Raw genomic sequence first — 10962 nt, 5'->3', positions numbered from 1 at the left:
TCTAAAACTATACCCTACAGATTCGTTTCTAAAAGTATGTAAAATTCTATGAGTGACTTCAAGTTTAATGGTTTTTTTTTTCTTTAAAAAAGATTTTCTTTTGAAGACTTCAATCTAAAACCTTAAATGAAATCTTTGGCCTGGGTTAAAACTTTAAAAGAGAAGATAAAAGATGTGGAAAGGAGAAAACCTCACTGGTTATTTCTTGTGCATTTGGCCACAAAGGTGTCACTTTTAGCTCTACAGTAGGTCTTACTGATTTTTCTCAAGAGGATTACGGCATCATCAATCTATTGAAAGAAGCCTAAAGAAATGGAAACCACAAGAATGTGTCATACAAATTTTTATTCATTCTGTTATATCATTTTTTGTTTTCAAATATCCTCAATAAACCAAGAATGATCTAGGACCCAACACATCTCACTTTCATTTTCAAACTTGCAAACCAGAAAGGCATTATGGTATGATGGCTCAGCACAAGGGCTCTGGAGGCAGATGCCTGGTTCAAACTGTCTTTTCTACTTTTTCAGGGTGTGAGAATGGTCTTTAAATTCTCTCACCCTCAGTGAACACAAGCATAAAATGGGGACATTAGCACCTTCCTCTAAGGTTGTTTTGAGGTTAGCATGTGACAGAACGCCTATTAAGCACAATAAATATGCAGTGGCTATTGTTCTAATCATTTTACAATTATGAGAACACAATTAGAGGCTCTGGTCATAAGCTCCTAATTCTCCTGAAGCAAATCTTTTCTTTCATTAACTACATACTCAGAAAAATTAATTACCTAAGAACTATTTTTAAGCATTTTCCATAAATCAGATACTATTCTAAGTACTTTACAAATATTGATTCAGGTAATCTTCCTTTAACCTCACCAGGTGAGTACTGTTATTATTCCCATTTTATAGAAAAGGAAACCGAGACACAAAGACATGAAGAAATCTACTCAAAGCGGCGAGTGGTAGAGTTGAGTTCAAATTCCACCTCTTGGTTCCACAGCCCCCAGTCCTGCCTGACACTCCTCTGCTCTGAACTCCTATCGCCTGCTTTGCTCCTGCTTCCTCCTGTGCCTACTGGGAACCTTTGCATAAGGCGCTCTGTCTGGAACACATCTGTACTGACCCTGAGCACCCCTTCATATGGAGAATGCTACCTTCCCCTCTCTCAGGACGCAGCTGTCTCCTGAGCCACTTTCTCCTTTCCACCAAGTGCTCAGCAGACTATTCACACCTCCCTAACACTCATCGCTGATGCCCAGCGGTTGCTCTCCATTGTCACTGCTGTGCTGCTGCCAGGCTCCCCTGCGGGGCAATGATCTCCATAAGGGCAGGAACTAAGCTTTAGTTTTCTCTGTGCCCACTATCATAACACCTGAGAGCACAGAACAGGTGTTTCATAAACATGGCTGATCTGAAATGCATTCACTCATCTCTTGAGTGAGCACCGACTGGGCACCTAGAGTGTGCTAGGCTAGGTCCTGGGAAAAACCAGTGAACTAAACACGACCAGACAGAACAGCAGGAGAAAGATCGTAGAGAAGTCATTAAGACTATGGGTTTTAAAACCACATTACCTGGACTCAAATCCAAACTCTGCCAAGCTTTGTGAGCTTGAGAAAGTTATTTAACTTCTATTTGCCTTAGTTCCCTCACTTATAAAATGGTGATATGTATTTAATGTATATATATGTAATATATATAACATATAATATTTATAATATTTAGTATATAATATGTATATATTTAAAATGTATACATATGCAACTCTTACAGATTTGCTCTGAGGATTAAAAAAGATTTTCCATATACAGTATTCAGGACAGGCCTGGCCCTCAGTAAGCTCTCAGAAGGTCAGATTTTATTATAGGCAGCTGTCATGGACCTTATGGCTGGGGGCGGGGTGGACAGGAGAGAGACAGACATGTCTTGTCCCCAGCTACAATACAGTGAGGTAAAGAACTATTTGGTTAAACAATATGAAATCATTTTTTTGTAGGTCAAAATGGTTGAAAAGAGGCAATTTTATGATACAAATTAAAATGCTCAAAAAACATAGAGAAAGGAGCAATTCCTTTTGCTTGGAGAAGTAAAGAACAGACGCACAAAGAAGTTAGACCTTGGTGGAGCCCCGCAGGGTGAATAGATCATCACTGAACAGAGAAAGGGAGAGATGATATTCTAAGGAGAGAAACAGCAGAAGCAAAAGAAGGGACGTTAGAAAGTATAGTCAATAGGCTTTTAGGGTCAGACCACAGAATCCATTGTGGGGATGCAGAACTGAGACTAGAAAGAGCCAAATCACAGCTACTATGCTAAGCTCATTCATATTCTGGCCTCAATGTTATAAGAGCTATTAGTGGTTTTTAAAGACTTAAGAAGGCATTATGACATAAGAAAATGAGTATCCGTGGACTTGGGTACCAGAGAGACCTGCTTTGAATCCCAACTCCATTACTGAGTGAGTAAACTTGGCCAAATTACTTAATTTCCATGAGCCTCAATTTTTTAATCTATAAAATGGATTCAACAGGACTTACCTTACAGGATGGCTGCAAAGATTAGAGATGGTGTATATAAAGCACTTAGTGGATTACATGACACATTAATGGTTTTCAATTAGGAGTGGCCCTTAGTAATAGTATTATTAATGTCTTGGAGGTTACAATGCTTTATCAGAACAAGTTCACCAGCACGCCAAAGGGACTTATAGCACTAATTATAGTATGTCCCAGCAATTAAAGGTAAATACTATGATTCCCCACCCAGAAGACTTATAAAAAGCCAAGAACTATTGTGCTGAGAAGATGCCTAATCCAAACAAATAAGCACATCAACTAATATTTGCTAAGCAAATTTCCATATGTGAAACACTTTCCTATGGATTAACTCATTTGCTCAGCCTTAGGAGAGAAATTGATATTATTGTCTCCATTTGAAGGGAAATAAACTTCAGAGAAGTACTTGCTCAAGGTCCCATGATGACAAGTGGCAGAGTTGGGAGGCTTGACATAATTAAAAATGTACACTGTGTCTTTGTTCCATAAAATATTGAATACAGAATTTGTTTTGAAGGTTTTAGAAGTTGTAACCTTATGGTCTCAGTTAAGAATGATAATGCAGGAGATTACACAATCATAAAATTTTGCGCGGATCCATCAACAATCATCTCTCTTAGCCTTCTCATTTTACAAAAGAGAAAATTGAGAAAAGAGCAATTAAATGCCTCTCCTGTAGTCACTTTGAAAATTCATGGCTGTACTTCTAGTGAAAGATGGCAGATTTAACATATGCTTTACATTACATTTCATCTCCAAAATCCACTAAAAAGACAGTAAAGGGATTGATTTTAAGGACATTAACCCATTAAGAAAGAAAGAATGAGAAAGAAAACAACAACAACAATATTTTGGATGATAGGAAGCAGATGGTTGAAAGGCGACTAGCTTAGCAGCCCCATAAAGCTGAAATTTAAGTTGACAGTGGGGGAAGTTCAGAAGCAACCTGATTTGCACTGCAAAACCTTACAAAAACCTGGAAATTGACAGCAAGAAGTACCTCTAAAAGTGCGGATGCAGCTGAAGCTGATACAGATTTGCTATTAGTCTGTTTGTCAAGAAGTCCCTTCACCCTCCTGGCAGAAGGCTGAAGACTGGCTTTCTGGAGAGGCTGTATCAGAAAGACCCAAGACAGAGGAATGCCAGACACTGCCGAGGGCAATTATATCTTACTGAAAAAAGGGAGATTTCATTAAAAGTACACATTCTGAAGGGTGAGAACCCCAAGCTCCTGTCCCACCTTGATTCAGAACACTGACAGCCATGCTTTTAGACCCTGGTCTGAATATTGAATAATAATTCTGGTCTGAGGACTCTGACAAGCCCAACAGTAGATACATAAAGGTACTGATCGTCAGGCATCCTCTGATGAGATGGCCCAGATGGATCACCTAAACGGCAGGCACCCAGTACTCACTATCCATGCACGCAGGCCTTTCTTCAGCTGCTCTGCATAAAAATGTGATATTTGGGATATACCTATACTAAAAATGTATTTGATGTTCATGTAAAATTCAAATTTAACTGAGCCTTCCGTGCCTTGTCTGGCAACCTTACCCTCTCTTAAATAACAATGGACATCCGAGAATTATCAAACATTTTATGAAAGCCTCATCATGAAAGGCAGTGACTAAAACATACTAATGAGAAAAAAATATATATATAAATATAAAGACAAAAAAAGGCAAAATAAAAACAATAACATTTAAAATAGTGCCATTTGTTTTCTCAGAAAGTTAAGAAAGGATATTTTACCTTTGAAATGAGATCATTTTGATTTAAAAAAGAAATAATCAAAGAATATTAAAGAACTGTTATTAAAGTTATGATAGCAGAAATAAAAAAAAAATCAATCGAAGAGTTTGAAGGGAAAGCAGAGTTACAGAAAAATAAAACAAAGAGAATGGAGGAAAAGAAGTGATAATAGAAATAATTCTACTTTTTGCCTTTTGGGGTTCCCTCCATTTTTGTCCTTTTGTAGCCATTTTGGCCCCTTTGTGTTGGTTACAGCTCTGGGACCATGGACCTCCTCGGGGCATACTTTGTCTTTCTCCATGGGCCTCCTTGGGGAATTCTTTGTCTTTCTAAAATATACTTTTAATAAAACTATTAAATTTCAAAAGAGAGAAGAAAGAAAGAAAGAAAGAAAGAAAGAAAGAAAGAAAGAAAGGAGAAAGAAAGAAAGAAAGAAAGAAAGAAAGAAAGAAAGAAAGAAAGAAAGAAAGAAAGAAAGAAAGAAATTCTCCAGAACCGAAGAGTATGAGTTTCTAGATGGAAAAGACTGTTTGAGCACGGGGGTAACAAAATGTCCTCAGTAAGAAAAAAGTAAAACAAAAGAAAAAAAGAAGGAAGGAAAGAAGGAAGGAAGGAAGGAAGGAGGGATGGGGCTAAGCTGAGATATATGTCTATTTTAGTTCCAGGAGATGAGGATGAAAGATGCTCAATAAATATTAAGTAATTTGTAGTCACTCTAGTCTAGAATCGATACAGGAGTTTAATAAACCTACCAAACTTTAAGAAATGAGGTCCTATAATAATAACGATATACATGAGTAAGTACAATGTAGTAAAAAGAACTCTAGATCAAGAGTCAAAGGCACACATTCTAGTCCTGTTTCTGCCCCTATATGACCTTAGACACGTCACTTCACGTTTCTGGACCCCTTTCATCATCTGCAGACTGAGGGTTTAGATTGCCAAATTTTATAACTCTATTTATTAAGCAGTCATGAAATACATGACATTAACATAACTGAGTACATAATTTAAATAATTTTTAGATCCATATCCCAATAATACTTGTTAGGTACACCAACTTCTTCTCTCTCAAACTATTTCTTCCTTTTTTCTTAGACAATATATATTACTTTGTTTTTATATAATAATAAATTCACATTTCTATAGCACTCCACCTGTTTTATTCATTCTGACATTGCAAACATTCTAGCTGATACTCTTTATAGGTACAAGGTATATAGTAGTGAATTATATATGTAGTCATGGTATCTATCCAGTCCTCATGAAGTTTTGATTCCAATTGGGAAGATTCCAGTTGCTATGAAGGGAAATTTCAAAGTTGGTGATTACCAAAGGAATTTCAGAGAAAGTGACTTTTAAAATAAGGATAAATAAGAGTTAGGCAGGTGAAGGGTAGGAGAAAGGCTTAGCAGGAAGAGGAGAAAGTATGCATAAAGGCTTTGAGAAAGAAAGCATACTTTCAAGGAAAGGAAAAGTTCACCAATGGAGACATGAGATTCTCTAGAGGAAGAAAGGTGTGAGACGAGGTTGACATGAATGCAGAATCTAGATTACTCTGGGTCTTTGAACCCATTAAAAAAAGTTAAATTTTATTTAAGGCCAACAGGAAGACATATTATTTTAAGCATTAAAATTACCTTGTCTAATTTACAACATATGATCATTCTTGCCGTTATTTTATCTTTTTGCATCTTCAATACTATGCTTTGAGATAAGCAGGGCAGATAGACACCCCACTGTTGAGAAAATGAAGTACATAGAGGTTAAGTGGCTGCCTTGTAAACAGGTCCAGTGGTTAGATAGTACATAGCAAACCAGAGCAAGACCTTGGGTTTTTCCACACCAGTTACTTAGTGCATTGTCAGACACATGATAGGCACTCAATAACTATTTGTTAAATGAGTGTACATCAATCACACCAGGACATTCTAGCTTCTGAGATCTATGTCTTTTGGTAAAGAAAATGTATTAAATCAGCCACCAGGGGGAGTGTAGACTTCCCTCATGTAATAGAAACATTGACTTTGGCAAAGACAATTAGAAGGAAAAAAAAAAAATCTTTAACTGAACATACTGCTTTCTCCAGCTTATACCAAAAAAGATTTCATGAAATAGAATTGGCAACATCACAACAGACCCTTTGTTATGTGTGCAAACTGGCCATCTCTCCATGAGACTCAGCTATGGACAGCCTTCTAACTTAGAGTTCTCCTGACTTTGTTTTTTTTTTTTTTTTTTTTTTTAAATGGTTCCTCCAAAGTAAAGTGTAATGAAATGGAAGTAGCATTATTCTCTGACACAATTCAAACTGTACATGTGGAACAAAAGACTTCTTCTTTTTTCCACCTAGCTCTGCTATTCTGAATTTCCTTGAACTTGCTTCAAAATAAAGTTTGGGAAGAAGAAAACTTTGCCTGTGGCACAGAAATGGTCCAAAATGGCTAAAAGGAGCCTACTTGGTGAAAAGAGCTCAGTCTCCCCAAGTGAGGGATAGGGCTTCTTGTTTCCCTCTGCAGCATGGGCAAAAGCATCTACAAATGCATCTGGGAAAACACACACACATAAACACACACACACACACACACACACACACACACACACACTGTAATAAAAAAAATCATTTGAAAATACTTGAATCCCACCTGCTAACCACTTTTTACATTTACCAAGGCTTGAATTTTGTCAACAACCAATGGCTTGACCACATCTTCTATGGGTAGTTCTCAGCCAATGCATGGCTGAGATACAGGTTTGATCTACATGTGTTTTCAGCCTTCACCTAAGTTGAGAGATGAAGGAAAGTTTCCAACAGTACCTTAAAAGTAAATGACTATCTGTAATCAATCAATGAGGACTGATTGGTTATTCACCAGATGTTCAGAACTAGATTTAATTCTGCGGGAGAAATAAGCAAGGAATTGGCACATGTTTCCTGCACTTAATGAACAACTTTTTTTTTGTTGTTATTAAGAGCATTATATAAAATATGTATCTATATATCTATATACAAGAAACAGATTTAAAAGTTTCTAAAATTATAATGATTTTTAAATTTGATATGCTACAAATATGTATTGGGGCTGACTATGTAGAAGATAATAGTCTAGGTGTTACACAAAGTTCTGAAGAGTTCTGTGATATAGTCTTGTCCTCCAATAGTCTTACAAACTGAAGAGGGCAGAAGTAAAGAAATCGAGCTCTCGAAACAGGCAATAGTAAGCTGACAATGGCCAGGGTCAGACGGAAGCTCAAACTAAGTTTTGTAGGGATTCAGAGAAGAAATAGATTCTACTGTATTTGAGCAAAAGTGCTCTTGAGAGTGTTGGGCAAAAGAAAAAATATAAACAAAGGGACAGAAATTGAAAATCATTGGGTATGACTAGGCAATCGTATCATCTCAATTGAGTAGAAAATAGGTTAATTATTCTGACAATTATGCCTGAAAAGATCTTTTAGGTTTAACACATGGAAATCCTTGAATGGCATTTTAAAGAGTCCAAATTGAACAGAGAGGAGTAACCATGAAGGACTTTCATCAGAACTGGGCTTTGGGAAGATTGATTTGGCTGAGGTGCGTAAGACAAATAGAAAAGGAGACAAACCATGCAGCAGGAGTCCAGATAAGAAGAGGAGACGATGTAAATTTGGGTAATAACAATTGCAAAGAAAAAGAGGGGGTGGAGCCAACAGATAGTTCAGAAAACAACCTAACTGTAAAAAAGTGAGTTAAATAAATGGGGTGAGGCAAAGAGTCAAATATTTTCAGTTTGCATGACTAAGGTAATATTTGCACCATTTACAAAAAGAAAGAGGCCAGAAGACTGAATAGGTTTCAAAGAGGAGAGAATAATTTTGGTATTGAAAGCTCTGTGCTGAGACGCCAGCAGGACATATTAAAAGTCCCCAGATTGTTAGAATGATGAGTCCAGAACCCCGGAGTCTAGAGTTCTGGAGGAAAGGATTTGGGAGTCAGTCTATAAAGGCAAGGGGTAGTCACTGGGAGCATGGCAGGGGGTGAGACTGTTGAGGGAGAGGAGGGGAGGGAGGTGGAGGGGGGTAAAAAAAGGAAGCAGAGGAAAGGACTCTTGGGAATGCTTTTCTTTCTCAACCAAGGAGGAGCCATTTAGTAAAAAACTACTCCTTGTTGGAGGAGTACTACTAGCATAGTGTACAGGGTCCATTTCAAGAAGAAAGAGGTTGTCAGCAGGGTCGTATGCACTGAAGGGGAAAAGGTGAGGGTAAGTTTGAGAAAGAAAACATACCTGCCTCCGATTTGAGGGTTGAAGGTGCAATAGTTATTTCACCAATTAGTGTAAGACTTTCAGTAACATCACTTGAGCACAAGTCGGATTGCAAGGATGTGAAGAATGAGAGGAGTTGAGGATGAGGAGCAGAGTCGACTGCTAATGAGGAAAGGCAGGACAGGGCGTGTGCTAGCCTGAGGCTATTACAGGGTATTCAAGTTGATTTGATGAGCTGGGAAGGACTGAGGCTCCCTCCTTCTCACAAAAAGGAGAAAGGAGCTCTTAGAGAAGATAAGACTGCCCCAGAGAGGAGAAATTACCCCAGAATGATCACTGAGCGATGGCTGATCATCTGCTCAGGTAGGGCCTTTGATTTGGGAGAAAAAAACCCTTCCTCAGAGCAAAGAAAGTGCTAATGGATAAGGATAAAGGGACAGGAGAACAACGCTTTGAGGTGGAGAGGACTGGTGAGTAGGGAAAATGAATCTTCTCAATTAAGTGTGTGAGCCAAGTGCCTCTTTGAGAGTCAGGTCTAAGGGTTTGAGAACCATAGAGAAGCATCCTTATAACCCCTAAGGTCAGGCCAGGGGACACAGTGGAAGCAGAAGTGAGAAATTAGAGGACAGGTAAACAGCAAAGGATTTTTTCTCTCTGGGCTCTGGGCCCCTCAGGCTATTGTGGGCCTTGACTTTCAGACCTGTGACTGCTCATAACCAGCCTTCAAAGCCACAGGGTTGGGACTATTAGTTTGTTCATGCCTGGCATTAAAACCATGCCACCTGAGACTGCTTTGAGAAGCTTTTCTAGGCCCCTCGTGCAAGAAAGGAGACTCCGGGAAACAAGGCTAAGAAGTATCACTGAAAAACAGGATTGGAATCCAGCCATCTTGTTACCACTCTCTGAGCTAACAGGTCAAAATCAGGGAAATGCCTGAGCTAGTTTCTTGGGAAGAGCGACGTGTGTATCTAAATACATGAATCCTAAAAAGCTCATTGTGAAGAGCAGAGTTCTAATAATTTGTATTTTGATCTCTCTGAAATATTTTTAAAGTGAGCACTTCCAGGGGTAGGGTAAATAATCCCATGTCGAGGGGACATTTGATTAAATTCCAAACATATCAGTGTTCCAGGGTGCTCCTGGCGACTCTGATACCTTTTGGCAGATTTGCCAAGAAAGTGCAAACGGGAGAGGAGCCCCAGCAGAACAAGGAAACTATTCTCCTGGCAGCAAGTCGCAGGGCTGCGTAAGGGGAGAAAAGCTCAGATTTTCGTCTCCCCAGTGAAGAGGAGATTAGAATGGAATAAATTAGTGATGTGGGAAAGAGCTGTTACTATGTCACAATGACACTTTGTGCTGCCTTCAAGGAACCCCAAGCCCTTCGACAGGACTCTTGCTTTCTCTGACTCTAGGAAGGCACTTCTTGAGCACATCCCAGGTCTGGAGAGATGAGTGTGTCTCCCCTTACAATATTCTCACTCTCTGCTCCTTTTCAGCCAAGTCCTTACCTTTCTTTCCTTTCTACCCACTTCTGCCCACTCTTCAACAATAAGAAGGCTGCTTTTGCCTAGAAAGAGACAAAACTACATTGAGCATCCATTTATAATAGCAATTGAGACACTCGTTTATTGAGATCATTATGTGATCACCACAAAAACTGTTTCAACAAGTGATGTTCGAGTGATGGTCAAAAAATATTTAATAGTTGGTTTGACACACCAATCAGAAACAATTTGGAAGTTGCACTGGAGCTGGGTGTTGGAGGCACCCACTGTGCCAAGCATTACATCTTAAGTGCTGGAATGTGGAAAGGCCAGGGGTCCCAGGACTGGAGCGGGGCTGGATGCAGGAGTAGCCAGGATGGGGGATATTTGAATAACAAAAACTTTTACCAGCTGGGGCAGAGGTATTTCAATGTTCAGACAACCAGAACTGTTGAATCTTAGCCCCAAATTATCTCCATGTGAACAACAACAACAAAAAAATGGGGCCACAAACTGTTTTAAATACTTTACAAAAGTCCATCTATTGAGTACAAGGATTGGTACCCTGTGACTCTACTGCAAGGCCTTTTCCACCCTGCCCTCACCCCTGCCTTGCTGGCTCTCTGCCTCCTTTTCTGAGCCTGTTGCTTGAAGCTTAGAGATGAGAACATGTAGTATTCTGGGGAATGCAAGGGCACTGAAGACTCTCTCCCAGCAAACCTCTAAAGCTGCATCTATTAACTCTTGCTGGTCTCATTAGAAGTCTCAGTAATAGCACCATCAGAAGGGGAGTGAGTAAGGAAAAATTGACTGAAAAGACAACCTATTATTTCCTCTTACTTCCCCACAGAGGCTTTATTTGTTTTGTTCCTCCCCATACACCCAGGGCCCGGCACATGGTCGACACTCGATACAATTTTGT

The sequence above is a fragment of the Rousettus aegyptiacus genome, unplaced genomic scaffold (assembly GCF_014176215.1).
Source record: "Rousettus aegyptiacus isolate mRouAeg1 unplaced genomic scaffold, mRouAeg1.p scaffold_m13_p_2, whole genome shotgun sequence".
Taxonomy (NCBI): domain Eukaryota; kingdom Metazoa; phylum Chordata; class Mammalia; order Chiroptera; family Pteropodidae; genus Rousettus; species Rousettus aegyptiacus.
This window is presented reverse-complemented; position numbering follows the sequence as displayed.